The sequence below is a fragment of the Elephas maximus genome, chromosome 18 (genome assembly GCF_024166365.1).
Source record: "Elephas maximus indicus isolate mEleMax1 chromosome 18, mEleMax1 primary haplotype, whole genome shotgun sequence".
Classification (NCBI taxonomy): Eukaryota; Metazoa; Chordata; class Mammalia; order Proboscidea; family Elephantidae; genus Elephas; species Elephas maximus.
The window spans coordinates 899,945-913,844 of record NC_064836.1 but is presented as its reverse complement, the minus strand read 5'-3'; positions in this window follow the sequence as shown (position 1 = coordinate 913,844).

The window sequence follows — 13,900 nt, the reverse complement described above, 5'->3', positions numbered from 1 at the left end:
AGCCCGGCGCCTTTCCACGGTTCAAAGCGTGGAACTGCAGACTCTTTTGCAAAGAAGAGAGCGCACAGGCAACAGCAGCCTGCACGTTTCTCAGTGAAAGGGAGAACTCCCTGACTTCATCCAGTCCTCTGAGCAAAGCAGGCAGAAGGAGAGAAACTTTCTTTCCTTCCTCTTTCCTGCAACGAATTCCTCATTTGCTCTTGCAAACGCAAGGCTTCTTCTGAAAAACTACGTCACGGTGCAGGGATCCTTCCAGAGGAGCAACGACATAGTTTTAGCTGGAAGGGCTTGGGAAAGCAGCCGGGGAGAAAAGGCCTCTTGCTATTCTCTTTTCTTTCTGCCCGAATGCGGTCATTTGGCACTTGCTAAAGCAAGGTTTCCCAGCACAAACTACAAAGCAGGAGCTCTCTCCTGGCAGAGGAAATCCCATGCAGTGTTGCCCTGGCGAGATAGTGTTGCTACAGTGAGGCCCAGGGAAAACAGACTGCCTAGAGAAATCCTAGCAAAGCCCTGTGTTTCCCCACAGGAATGTATGTCCGTTTCAGTTCTTTGCCAGCAACGGAGCTCAGAGGCAACGTCAGATTGTGTGTATCTCAGTGAGAGAAAGAACACTGTGACTTCCCCCGTTCCTCTGACGAAAGCAGTTAGAGGGAGAAAAGCGTCCTTTGCTTTCGCTTTCCCGCAATGAGCTCGACAGATCTGCCCTTCGCGAAGGGCCGTTTTCCCCCGGAGAACTGCCTCGCGGTAGCCCTGTTCTGGAAGTGGAACGAGTATGCAGTGTTAGCGTTCAGCTAATGTGAAGGCTCGCTTTGGCCCAGGGCAAACGAAGCGCCAGGGGAAATCTTCGCAGAGCCCGGCGCCTTTCCACGGTTCAAAGCGTGGAACTGCAGACTCTTTTGCAAAGAAGAGAGCGCACAGGCAACAGCAGCCTGCACGTTTCTCAGTGAAAGGGAGAACTCCCTGACTTCATCCAGTCCTCTGAGCAAAGCAGGCAGAAGGAGAGAAACTTTCTTGCCTTCCTCTTTCCTGCAACGAATTCCTCATTTGCTCTTGCAAACGCAAGGCTTCTTCTGAAAAACTACGTCACGGTGCAGGGATCCTTCCAGAGGAGCAACGACATAGTTTTAGCTGGAAGGGCTTGGGAAAGCAGCCGGGGAGAAAAGGCCTCTTGCTATTCTCTTTTCTTTCTGCCCGAATGCGGTCATTTGGCACTTGCTAAAGCAAGGTTTCCCAGCACAAACTACAAAGCAGGAGCTCTCTCCTGGCAGAGGAAATCCCATGCAGTGTTGCCCTGGCGAGATAGTGTTGCTACAGTGAGACCCAGGGAAAACACACTGCCTAGAGAAATCCTAGCAAAGCCCTGTGTTTCCCCACAGGAATGTATGTCCGTTTCAGTTCTTTGCCAGCAACGGAGCTCAGAGGCAACGTCAGATTGTGTGTATCTCAGTGAGAGAAAGAACACTGTGACTTCCCCCGTTCCTCTGACGAAAGCAGTTAGAGGGAGAAAAGCGTCCTTTGCTTTCGCTTTCCCGCAATGAGCTCGACAGATCTGCCCTTCGCGAAGGGCCGTTTTCCCCCGGAGAACTGCCTCGCGGTAGCCCTGTTCTGGAAGTGGAACGAGTATGCAGTGTTAGCGTTCAGCTAATGTGAAGGCTCGCTTTGGCCCAGGGCAAACGAAGCGCCGGGGGAAATCTTCGCAGAGCCCGGCGCCTTTCCACGGTTCAAAGCGTGGAACTGCAGACTCTTTTGCAAAGAAGAGAGCGCACAGGCAACAGCAGCCTGCAAATTTCTCAGTGAAAGGGAGAACTCCCTGACTTCATCCAGTCCTCTGAGCAAAGCAGGCAGAAGGAGAGAAACTTTCTTTCCTTCCTCTTTCCTGCAACGAATTCCTCATTTGCTCTTGCAAACGCAAGGCTTCTTTTGAAAAACTACGTCACGGTGCAGGGATCCTTCCAGAGGAGCAACGACATAGTTTTAGCTGGAAGGGCTTGGCAGAGCAGCCGGGGAGAAAAGGCCTCTTGCTATTCTCTTTTCTTTCTGCCCGAATGCGGTCAATTGGCACTTGCCAAAGCAAGGTTTCCCAGCACAAACTACAAAGCAGGAGCTCTCTCCTGGCAGAGGAAATCCCATGCAGTGTTGCCCTGGCGAGATAGTGTTGCTACAGTGAGGCCCAGGGAAAACACACTGCCTAGAGAAATCCTAGCAAAGCCCTGTGTTTCCCCACAGGAATGTATGTCCGTTTCAGTTCTTTGCCAGCAACGGAGCTCAGAGGCAACGTCAGATTGTGTGTATCTCAGTGAGAGAAAGAACACTGTGACTTCCCCCGTTCCTCTGACGAAAGCAGTTAGAGGGAGAAAAGCGTCCTTTGCTTTCGCTTTCCCGCAATGAGCTCGACAGATCTGCCCTTCGCGAAGGGCCGTTTTCCCCCGGAGAACTGCCTCGCGGTAGCCCTGTTCTGGAAGTGGAACGAGTATGCAGTGTTAGCGTTCAGCTAATGTGAAGGCTCGCTTTGGCCCAGGGCAAACGAAGCGCCGGGGGAAATCTTAGCAGAGCCCGGCGCCTTTCCACGGTTCAAAGCGTGGAACTGCAGACTCTTTTGCAAAGAAGAGAGCGCCCAGGCAACAGCAGCCTGCAAATTTCTCAGTGAAAGGGAGAACTCCCTGACTTCATCCAGTCCTCTGAGCAAAGCAGGCAGAAGGAGAGAAACTTTCTTGCCTTCCTCTTTCCTGCAACGAATTCCTCATTTGCTCTTGCAAACGCAAGGCTTCTTCTGAAAAACTACGTCACGGTGCAGGGATCCTTCCAGAGGAGCAACGACATAGTTTTAGCTGGAAGGGCTTGGGAAAGCAGCCGGGGAGAAAAGGCCTCTTGCTATTCTCTTTTCTTTCTGCCCGAATGCGGTCAATTGGCACTTGCCAAAGCAAGGTTTCCCAGCACAAACTACAAAGCAGGAGCTCTCTCCTGGCAGAGGAAATCCCATGCAGTGTTGCCCTGCCGAGATAGTGTTGCTACAGTGAGGCCCAGGGAAAACAGACTGCCTAGAGAAATCCTAGCAAAGCCCTGTGTTTCCCCACAGGAATGTATGTCCGTTTCAGTTCTTTGCCAGCAACGGAGCTCAGAGGCAACGTCAGATTGTGTGTATCTCAGTGAGAGAAAGAACACTGTGACTTCCCCCGTTCCTCTGACGAAAGCAGTTAGAGGGAGAAAAGCGTCCTTTGCTTTCGCTTTCCCGCAATGAGCTCGACAGATCTGCCCTTCGCGAAGGGCCGTTTTCCCCCGGAGAACTGCCTCGCGGTAGCCCTGTTCTGGAAGTGGAACGAGTATGCAGTGTTAGCGTTCAGCTAATGTGAAGGCTCGCTTTGGCCCAGGGCAAACGAAGCGCCGGGGGAAATCTTCGCAGAGCCCGGCGCCTTTCCACGGTTCAAAGCGTGGAACTGCAGACTCTTTTGCAAAGAAGAGAGCGCACAGGCAACAGCAGCCTGCACGTTTCTCAGTGAAAGGGAGAACTCCCTGACTTCATCCAGTCCTCTGAGCAAAGCAGGCAGAAGGAGAGAAACTTTCTTTCCTTCCTCTTTCCTGCAACGAATTCCTCATTTGCTCTTGCAAACGCAAGGCTTCTTTTGAAAAACTACGTCACGGTGCAGGGATCCTTCCAGAGGAGCAACGACATAGTTTTAGCTGGAAGGGCTTGGCAGAGCAGCCGGGGAGAAAAGGCCTCTTGCTATTCTCTTTTCTTTCTGCCCGAATGCGGTCAATTGGCACTTGCCAAAGCAAGGTTTCCCAGCACAAACTACAAAGCAGGAGCTCTCTCCTGGCAGAGGAAATCCCATGCAGTGTTGCCCTGGCGAGATAGTGTTGCTACAGTGAGGCCCAGGGAAAACAGACTGCCTAGAGAAATCCTAGCAAAGCCCTGTGTTTCCCCACAGGAATGTATGTCCGTTTCAGTTCTTTGCCAGCAACGGAGCTCAGAGGCAACGTCAGATTGTGTGTATCTCAGTGAGAGAAAGAACACTGTGACTTCCCCCGTTCCTCTGACGAAAGCAGTTAGAGGGAGAAAAGCGTCCTTTGCTTTCGCTTTCCCGCAATGAGCTCGACAGATCTGCCCTTCGCGAAGGGCTGTTTTCCCCCGGAGAACTGCCTCGCGGTAGCCCTGTTCTGGAAGTGGAACGAGTATGCAGTGTTAGCGTTCAGCTAATGTGAAGGCTCGCTTTGGCCCAGGGCAAACGAAGCGCCGGGGAAATCTTAGCAGAGCCCGGCGCCTTTCCACGGTTCAAAGCGTGGAACTGCAGACTCTTTTGCAAAGAAGAGAGCGCACAGGCAACAGCAGCCTGCACGTTTCTCAGTGAAAGGGAGAACTCCCTGACTTCATCCAGTCCTCTGAGCAAAGCAGGCAGAAGGAGAGAAACTTTCTTTCCTTCCTCTTTCCTGCAACGAATTCCTCATTTGCTCTTGCAAACGCAAGGCTTCTTTTGAAAAACTACGTCACGGTGCAGGGATCCTTCCAGAGGAGCAACGACATAGTTTTAGCTGGAAGGGCTTGGCAGAGCAGCCGGGGAGAAAAGGCCTCTTGCTATTCTCTTTTCTTTCTGCCCGAATGCGGTCAATTGGCACTTGCGAAAGCAAGGTTTCCCAGCACAAACTACAAAGCAGGAGCTCTCTCCTGGCAGAGGAAATCCCATGCAGTGTTGCCCTGGCGAGATAGTGTTGCTACAGTGAGGCCCAGGGAAAACAGACTGCCTAGAGAAATCCTAGCAAAGCCCTGTGTTTCCCCACAGGAATGTATGTCCGTTTCAGTTCTTTGCCAGCAACGGAGCTCAGAGGCAACGTCAGATTGTGTGTATCTCAGTGAGAGAAAGAACACTGTGACTTCCCCCGTTCCTCTGACGAAAGCAGTTAGAGGGAGAAAAGCGTCCTTTGCTTTCGCTTTCCCGCAATGAGCTCGACAGATCTGCCCTTCGCGAAGGGCCGTTTTCCCCCGGAGAACTGCCTCGTGGTAGCCCTGTTCTGGAAGTGGAACGAGTATGCAGTGTTAGCGTTCAGCTAATGTGAAGGCTCGCTTTGGCCCAGGGCAAACGAAGCGCCAGGGGAAATCTTCGCAGAGCCCGGCGCCTTTCCACGGTTCAAAGCGTGGAACTGCAGACTCTTTTGCAAAGAAGAGAGCGCACAGGCAACAGCAGCCTGCACGTTTCTCAGTGAAAGGGAGAACTCCCTGACTTCATCCAGTCCTCTGAGCAAAGCAGGCAGAAGGAGAGAAACTTTCTTGCCTTCCTCTTTCCTGCAACGAATTCCTCATTTGCTCTTGCAAACGCAAGGCTTCTTCTGAAAAACTACGTCACGGTGCAGGGATCCTTCCAGAGGAGCAACGACATAGTTTTAGCTGGAAGGGCTTGGGAAAGCAGCCGGGGAGAAAAGGCCTCTTGCTATTCTCTTTTCTTTCTGCCCGAATGCGGTCATTTGGCACTTGCTAAAGCAAGGTTTCCCAGCACAAACTACAAAGCAGGAGCTCTCTCCTGGCAGAGGAAATCCCATGCAGTGTTGCCCTGGCGAGATAGTGTTGCTACAGTGAGACCCAGGGAAAACACACTGCCTAGAGAAATCCTAGCAAAGCCCTGTGTTTCCCCACAGGAATGTATGTCCGTTTCAGTTCTTTGCCAGCAACGGAGCTCAGAGGCAACGTCAGATTGTGTGTATCTCAGTGAGAGAAAGAACACTGTGACTTCCCCCGTTCCTCTGACGAAAGCAGTTAGAGGGAGAAAAGCGTCCTTTGCTTTCGCTTTCCCGCAATGAGCTCGACAGATCTGCCCTTCGCGAAGGGCCGTTTTCCCCCGGAGAACTGCCTCGCGGTAGCCCTGTTCTGGAAGTGGAACGAGTATGCAGTGTTAGCGTTCAGCTAATGTGAAGGCTCGCTTTGGCCCAGGGCAAACGAAGCGCCGGGGGAAATCTTCGCAGAGCCCGGCGCCTTTCCACGGTTCAAAGCGTGGAACTGCAGACTCTTTTGCAAAGAAGAGAGCGCACAGGCAACAGCAGCCTGCAAATTTCTCAGTGAAAGGGAGAACTCCCTGACTTCATCCAGTCCTCTGAGCAAAGCAGGCAGAAGGAGAGAAACTTTCTTTCCTTCCTCTTTCCTGCAACGAATTCCTCATTTGCTCTTGCAAACGCAAGGCTTCTTTTGAAAAACTACGTCACGGTGCAGGGATCCTTCCAGAGGAGCAACGACATAGTTTTAGCTGGAAGGGCTTGGCAGAGCAGCCGGGGAGAAAAGGCCTCTTGCTATTCTCTTTTCTTTCTGCCCGAATGCGGTCAATTGGCACTTGCCAAAGCAAGGTTTCCCAGCACAAACTACAAAGCAGGAGCTCTCTCCTGGCAGAGGAAATCCCATGCAGTGTTGCCCTGGCGAGATAGTGTTGCTACAGTGAGGCCCAGGGAAAACACACTGCCTAGAGAAATCCTAGCAAAGCCCTGTGTTTCCCCACAGGAATGTATGTCCGTTTCAGTTCTTTGCCAGCAACGGAGCTCAGAGGCAACGTCAGATTGTGTGTATCTCAGTGAGAGAAAGAACACTGTGACTTCCCCCGTTCCTCTGACGAAAGCAGTTAGAGGGAGAAAAGCGTCCTTTGCTTTCGCTTTCCCGCAATGAGCTCGACAGATCTGCCCTTCGCGAAGGGCCGTTTTCCCCCGGAGAACTGCCTCGCGGTAGCCCTGTTCTGGAAGTGGAACGAGTATGCAGTGTTAGCGTTCAGCTAATGTGAAGGCTCGCTTTGGCCCAGGGCAAACGAAGCGCCGGGGGAAATCTTAGCAGAGCCCGGCGCCTTTCCACGGTTCAAAGCGTGGAACTGCAGACTCTTTTGCAAAGAAGAGAGCGCCCAGGCAACAGCAGCCTGCAAATTTCTCAGTGAAAGGGAGAACTCCCTGACTTCATCCAGTCCTCTGAGCAAAGCAGGCAGAAGGAGAGAAACTTTCTTGCCTTCCTCTTTCCTGCAACGAATTCCTCATTTGCTCTTGCAAACGCAAGGCTTCTTCTGAAAAACTACGTCACGGTGCAGGGATCCTTCCAGAGGAGCAACGACATAGTTTTAGCTGGAAGGGCTTGGGAAAGCAGCCGGGGAGAAAAGGCCTCTTGCTATTCTCTTTTCTTTCTGCCCGAATGCGGTCAATTGGCACTTGCCAAAGCAAGGTTTCCCAGCACAAACTACAAAGCAGGAGCTCTCTCCTGGCAGAGGAAATCCCATGCAGTGTTGCCCTGCCGAGATAGTGTTGCTACAGTGAGGCCCAGGGAAAACAGACTGCCTAGAGAAATCCTAGCAAAGCCCTGTGTTTCCCCACAGGAATGTATGTCCGTTTCAGTTCTTTGCCAGCAACGGAGCTCAGAGGCAACGTCAGATTGTGTGTATCTCAGTGAGAGAAAGAACACTGTGACTTCCCCCGTTCCTCTGACGAAAGCAGTTAGAGGGAGAAAAGCGTCCTTTGCTTTCGCTTTCCCGCAATGAGCTCGACAGATCTGCCCTTCGCGAAGGGCTGTTTTCCCCCGGAGAACTGCCTCGCGGTAGCCCTGTTCTGGAAGTGGAACGAGTATGCAGTGTTAGCGTTCAGCTAATGTGAAGGCTCGCTTTGGCCCAGGGCAAACGAAGCGCCGGGGAAATCTTAGCAGAGCCCGGCGCCTTTCCACGGTTCAAAGCGTGGAACTGCAGACTCTTTTGCAAAGAAGAGAGCGCACAGGCAACAGCAGCCTGCACGTTTCTCAGTGAAAGGGAGAACTCCCTGACTTCATCCAGTCCTCTGAGCAAAGCAGGCAGAAGGAGAGAAACTTTCTTTCCTTCCTCTTTCCTGCAACGAATTCCTCATTTGCTATTGCAAACGCAAGGCTTCTTCTGAAAAACTACGTCACGGTGCAGGGATCCTTCCAGAGGAGCAACGACATAGTTTTAGCTGGAAGGGCTTGGGAAAGCAGCCGGGGAGAAAAGGCCTCTTGCTATTCTCTTTTCTTTCTGCCCGAATGCGGTCATTTGGCACTTGCTAAAGCAAGGTTTCCCAGCACAAACTACAAAGCAGGAGCTCTCTCCTGGCAGAGGAAATCCCATGCAGTGTTGCCCTGCCGAGATAGTGTTGCTACAGTGAGGCCCAGGGAAAACACACTGCCTAGAGAAATCCTAGCAAAGCCCTGTGTTTCCCCACAGGAATGTATGTCCGTTTCAGTTCTTTGCCAGCAACGGAGCTCAGAGGCAACGTCAGATTGTGTGTATCTCAGTGAGAGAAAGAACACTGTGACATCCCCCGTTCCTCTGACGAAAGCAGTTAGAGGGAGAAAAGCGTCCTTTGCTTTCGCTTTCCCGCAATGAGCTCGACAGATCTGCCCTTCGCGAAGGGCCGTTTTCCCCCGGAGAACTGCCTCGCGGTAGCCCTGTTCTGGAAGTGGAACGAGTATGCAGTGTTAGCGTTCAGCTAATGTGAAGGCTCGCTTTGGCCCAGGGCAAACGAAGCGCCGGGGGAAATCTTCGCAGAGCCCGGCGCCTTTCCACGGTTCAAAGCGTGGAACTGCAGACTCTTTTGCAAAGAAGAGAGCGCACAGGCAACAGCAGCCTGCACGTTTCTCAGTGAAAGGGAGAACTCCCTGACTTCATCCAGTCCTCTGAGCAAAGCAGGCAGAAGGAGAGAAACTTTCTTTCCTTCCTCTTTCCTGCAACGAATTCCTCATTTGCTCTTGCAAACGCAAGGCTTCTTTTGAAAAACTACGTCACGGTGCAGGGATCCTTCCAGAGGAGCAACGACATAGTTTTAGCTGGAAGGGCTTGGCAGAGCAGCCGGGGAGAAAAGGCCTCTTGCTATTCTCTTTTCTTTCTGCCCGAATGCGGTCAATTGGCACTTGCCAAAGCAAGGTTTCCCAGCACAAACTACAAAGCAGGAGCTCTCTCCTGGCAGAGGAAATCCCATGCAGTGTTGCCCTGGCGAGATAGTGTTGCTACAGTGAGGCCCAGGGAAAACACACTGCCTAGAGAAATCCTAGCAAAGCCCTGTGTTTCCCCACAGGAATGTATGTCCGTTTCAGTTCTTTGCCAGCAACGGAGCTCAGAGGCAACGTCAGATTGTGTGTATCTCAGTGAGAGAAAGAACACTATGACTTCCCCCGTTCCTCTGACGAAAGCAGTTAGAGGGAGAAAAGCGTCCTTTGCTTTCGCTTTCCCGCAATGAGCTCGACAGATCTGCCCTTCGCGAAGGGCTGTTTTCCCCCGGAGAACTGCCTCGCGGTAGCCCTGTTCTGGAAGTGGAACGAGTATGCAGTGTTAGCGTTCAGCTAATGTGAAGGCTCGCTTTGGCCCAGGGCAAACGAAGCGCCGGGGAAATCTTAGCAGAGCCCGGCGCCTTTCCACGGTTCAAAGCGTGGAACTGCAGACTCTTTTGCAAAGAAGAGAGCGCACAGGCAACAGCAGCCTGCACGTTTCTCAGTGAAAGGGAGAACTCCCTGACTTCATCCAGTCCTCTGAGCAAAGCAGGCAGAAGGAGAGAAACTTTCTTTCCTTCCTCTTTCCTGCAACGAATTCCTCATTTGCTCTTGCAAACGCAAGGCTTCTTTTGAAAAACTACGTCACGGTGCAGGGATCCTTCCAGAGGAGCAACGACATAGTTTTAGCTGGAAGGGCTTGGCAGAGCAGCCGGGGAGAAAAGGCCTCTTGCTATTCTCTTTTCTTTCTGCCCGAATGCGGTCAATTGGCACTTGCGAAAGCAAGGTTTCCCAGCACAAACTACAAAGCAGGAGCTCTCTCCTGGCAGAGGAAATCCCATGCAGTGTTGCCCTGGCGAGATAGTGTTGCTACAGTGAGGCCCAGGGAAAACAGACTGCCTAGAGAAATCCTAGCAAAGCCCTGTGTTTCCCCACAGGAATGTATGTCCGTTTCAGTTCTTTGCCAGCAACGGAGCTCAGAGGCAACGTCAGATTGTGTGTATCTCAGTGAGAGAAAGAACACTGTGACTTCCCCCGTTCCTCTGACGAAAGCAGTTAGAGGGAGAAAAGCGTCCTTTGCTTTCGCTTTCCCGCAATGAGCTCGACAGATCTGCCCTTCGCGAAGGGCCGTTTTCCCCCGGAGAACTGCCTCGTGGTAGCCCTGTTCTGGAAGTGGAACGAGTATGCAGTGTTAGCGTTCAGCTAATGTGAAGGCTCGCTTTGGCCCAGGGCAAACGAAGCGCCGGGGGAAATCTTCGCAGAGCCCGGCGCCTTTCCACGGTTCAAAGCGTGGAACTGCAGACTCTTTTGCAAAGAAGAGAGCGCACAGGCAACAGCAGCCTGCAAATTTCTCAGTGAAAGGGAGAACTCCCTGACTTCATCCAGTCCTCTGAGCAAAGCAGGCAGAAGGAGAGAAACTTTCTTGCCTTCCTCTTTCCTGCAACGAATTCCTCATTTGCTCTTGCAAACGCAAGGCTTCTTCTGAAAAACTACGTCACGGTGCAGGGATCCTTCCAGAGGAGCAACGACATAGTTTTAGCTGGAAGGGCTTGGGAAAGCAGCCGGGGAGAAAAGGCCTCTTGCTATTCTCTTTTCTTTCTGCCCGAATGCGGTCAATTGGCACTTGCCAAAGCAAGGTTTCCCAGCACAAACTACAAAGCAGGAGCTCTCTCCTGGCAGAGGAAATCCCATGCAGTGTTGCCCTGCCGAGATAGTGTTGCTACAGTGAGGCCCAGGGAAAACAGACTGCCTAGAGAAATTCTAGCAAAGCCCTATGTTTCCCCACAGGAATGTATGTCCGTTTCAGTTCTTTGCCAGCAACGGAGCTCAGAGGCAACGTCAGATTGTGTGTATCTCAGTGAGAGAAAGAACACTGTGACTTCCCCCGTTCCTCTGACGAAAGCAGTTAGAGGGAGAAAAGCGTCCTTTGCTTTCGCTTTCCCGCAATGAGCTCGACAGATCTGCCCTTCGCGAAGGGCTGTTTTCCCCCGGAGAACTGCCTCGCGGTAGCCCTGTTCTGGAAGTGGAACGAGTATGCAGTGTTAGCGTTCAGCTAATGTGAAGGCTCGCTTTGGCCCAGGGCAAACGAAGCGCCGGGGAAATCTTAGCAGAGCCCGGCGCCTTTCCACGGTTCAAAGCGTGGAACTGCAGACTCTTTTGCAAAGAAGAGAGCGCACAGGCAACAGCAGCCTGCACGTTTCTCAGTGAAAGGGAGAACTCCCTGACTTCATGCAGTCCTCTGAGCAAAGCAGGCAGAAGGAGAGAAACTTTCTTTCCTTCCTCTTTCCTGCAACGAATTCCTCATTTGCTCTTGCAAACGCAAGGCTTCTTTTGAAAAACTACGTCACGGTGCAGGGATCCTTCCAGAGGAGCAACGACATAGTTTTAGCTGGAAGGGCTTGGCAGAGCAGCCGGGGAGAAAAGGCCTCTTGCTATTCTCTTTTCTTTCTGCCCGAATGCGGTCAATTGGCACTTGCGAAAGCAAGGTTTCCCAGCACAAACTACAAAGCAGGAGCTCTCTCCTGGCAGAGGAAATCCCATGCAGTGTTGCCCTGGCGAGATAGTGTTGCTACAGTGAGGCCCAGGGAAAACAGACTGCCTAGAGAAATCCTAGCAAAGCCCTGTGTTTCCCCACAGGAATGTATGTCCGTTTCAGTTCTTTGCCAGCAACGGAGCTCAGAGGCAACGTCAGATTGTGTGTATCTCAGTGAGAGAAAGAACACTGTGACTTCCCCCGTTCCTCTGACGAAAGCAGTTAGAGGGAGAAAAGCGTCCTTTGCTTTCGCTTTCCCGCAATGAGCTCGACAGATCTGCCCTTCGCGAAGGGCCGTTTTCCCCCGGAGAACTGCCTCGCGGTAGCCCTGTTCTGGAAGTGGAACGAGTATGCAGTGTTAGCGTTCAGCTAATGTGAAGGCTCGCTTTGGCCCAGGGCAAACGAAGCGCCAGGGGAAATCTTCGCAGAGCCCGGCGCCTTTCCACGGTTCAAAGCGTGGAACTGCAGACTCTTTTGCAAAGAAGAGAGCGCACAGGCAACAGCAGCCTTCACGTTTCTCAGTGAAAGGGAGAACTCCCTGACTTCATCCAGTCCTCTGAGCAAAGCAGGCAGAAGGAGAGAAACTTTCTTGCCTTCCTCTTTCCTGCAACGAATTCCTCATTTGCTCTTGCAAACGCAAGGCTTCTTCTGAAAAACTACGTCACGGTGCAGGGATCCTTCCAGAGGAGCAACGACATAGTTTTAGCTGGAAGGGCTTGGCAGAGCAGCCGGGGAGAAAAGGCCTCTTGCTATTCTCTTTTCTTTCTGCCCGAATGCGGTCAATTGGCACTTGCCAAAGCAAGGTTTCCCAGCACAAACTACAAAGCAGGAGCTCTCTCCTGGCAGAGGAAATCCCATGCAGTGTTGCCCTGCCGAGATAGTGTTGCTACAGTGAGGCCCAGGGAAAACAGACTGCCTAGAGAAATCCTAGCAAAGCCCTGTGTTTCCCCACAGGAATGTATGTCCGTTTCAGTTCTTTGCCAGCAACGGAGCTCAGAGGCAACGTCAGATTGTGTGTATCTCAGTGAGAGAAAGAACACTGTGACTTCCCCCGTTCCTCTGACGAAAGCAGTTAGAGGGAGAAAAGCGTCCTTTGCTTTCGCTTTCCCGCAATGAGCTCGACAGATCTGCCCTTCGCGAAGGGCTGTTTTCCCCCGGAGAACTGCCTCGCGGTAGCCCTGTTCTGGAAGTGGAACGAGTATGCAGTGTTAGCGTTCAGCTAATGTGAAGGCTCGCTTTGGCCCAGGGCAAACGAAGCGCCGGGGAAATCTTAGCAGAGCCCGGCGCCTTTCCACGGTTCAAAGCGTGGAACTGCAGACTCTTTTGCAAAGAAGAGAGCGCACAGGCAACAGCAGCCTGCACGTTTCTCAGTGAAAGGGAGAACTCCCTGACTTCATCCAGTCCTCTGAGCAAAGCAGGCAGAAGGAGAGAAACTTTCTTTCCTTCCTCTTTCCTGCAACGAATTCCTCATTTGCTCTTGCAAACGCAAGGCTTCTTCTGAAAAACTACGTCACGGTGCAGGGATCCTTCCAGAGGAGCAACGACATAGTTTTAGCTGGAAGGGCTTGGGAAAGCAGCCGGGGAGAAAAGGCCTCTTGCTATTCTCTTTTCTTTCTGCCCGAATGAGGTCATTTGGCACTTGCTAAAGCAAGGTTTCCCAGCACAAACTACAAAGCAGGAGCTCTCTCCTGGCAGAGGAAATCCCATGCAGTGTTGCCCTGGCGAGATAGTGTTGCTACAGTGAGGCCCAGGGAAAACAGACTGCCTAGAGAAATCCTAGCAAAGCCCTGTGTTTCCCCACAGGAATGTATGTCCGTTTCAGTTCTTTGCCAGCAACGGAGCTCAGAGGCAACGTCAGATTGTGTGTATCTCAGTGAGAGAAAGAACACTGTGACTTCCCCCGTTCCTCTGACGAAAGCAGTTAGAGGGAGAAAAGCGTCCTTTGCTTTCGCTTTCCCGCAATGAGCTCGACAGATCTGCCCTTCGCGAAGGGCTGTTTTCCCCCGGAGAACTGCCTCGGGGTAGCCCTGTTCTGGAAGTGGAACGAGTATGCAGTGTTAGCGTTCAGCTAATGTGAAGGCTCGCTTTGGCCCAGGGCAAACGACGCGCCGGGGAAATCTTAGCAGAGCCCGGCGCCTTTCCACGGTTCAAAGCGTGGAACTGCAGACTCTTTTGCAAAGAAGAGAGCGCACAGGCAACAGCAGCCTGCACGTTTCTCAGTGAAAGGGAGAACTCCCTGACTTCATCCAGTCCTCTGAGCAAAGCAGGCAGAAGGAGAGAAACTTTCTTTCCTTCCTCTTTCCTGCAACGAATTCCTCATTTGCTCTTGCAAACGCAAGGCTTCTTCTGAAAAACTACGTCACGGTGCAGGGATCCTTCCAGAGGAGCAACGACATAGTTTTAGCTGGAAGGGCTTGGGAAAGCAGCCGGGG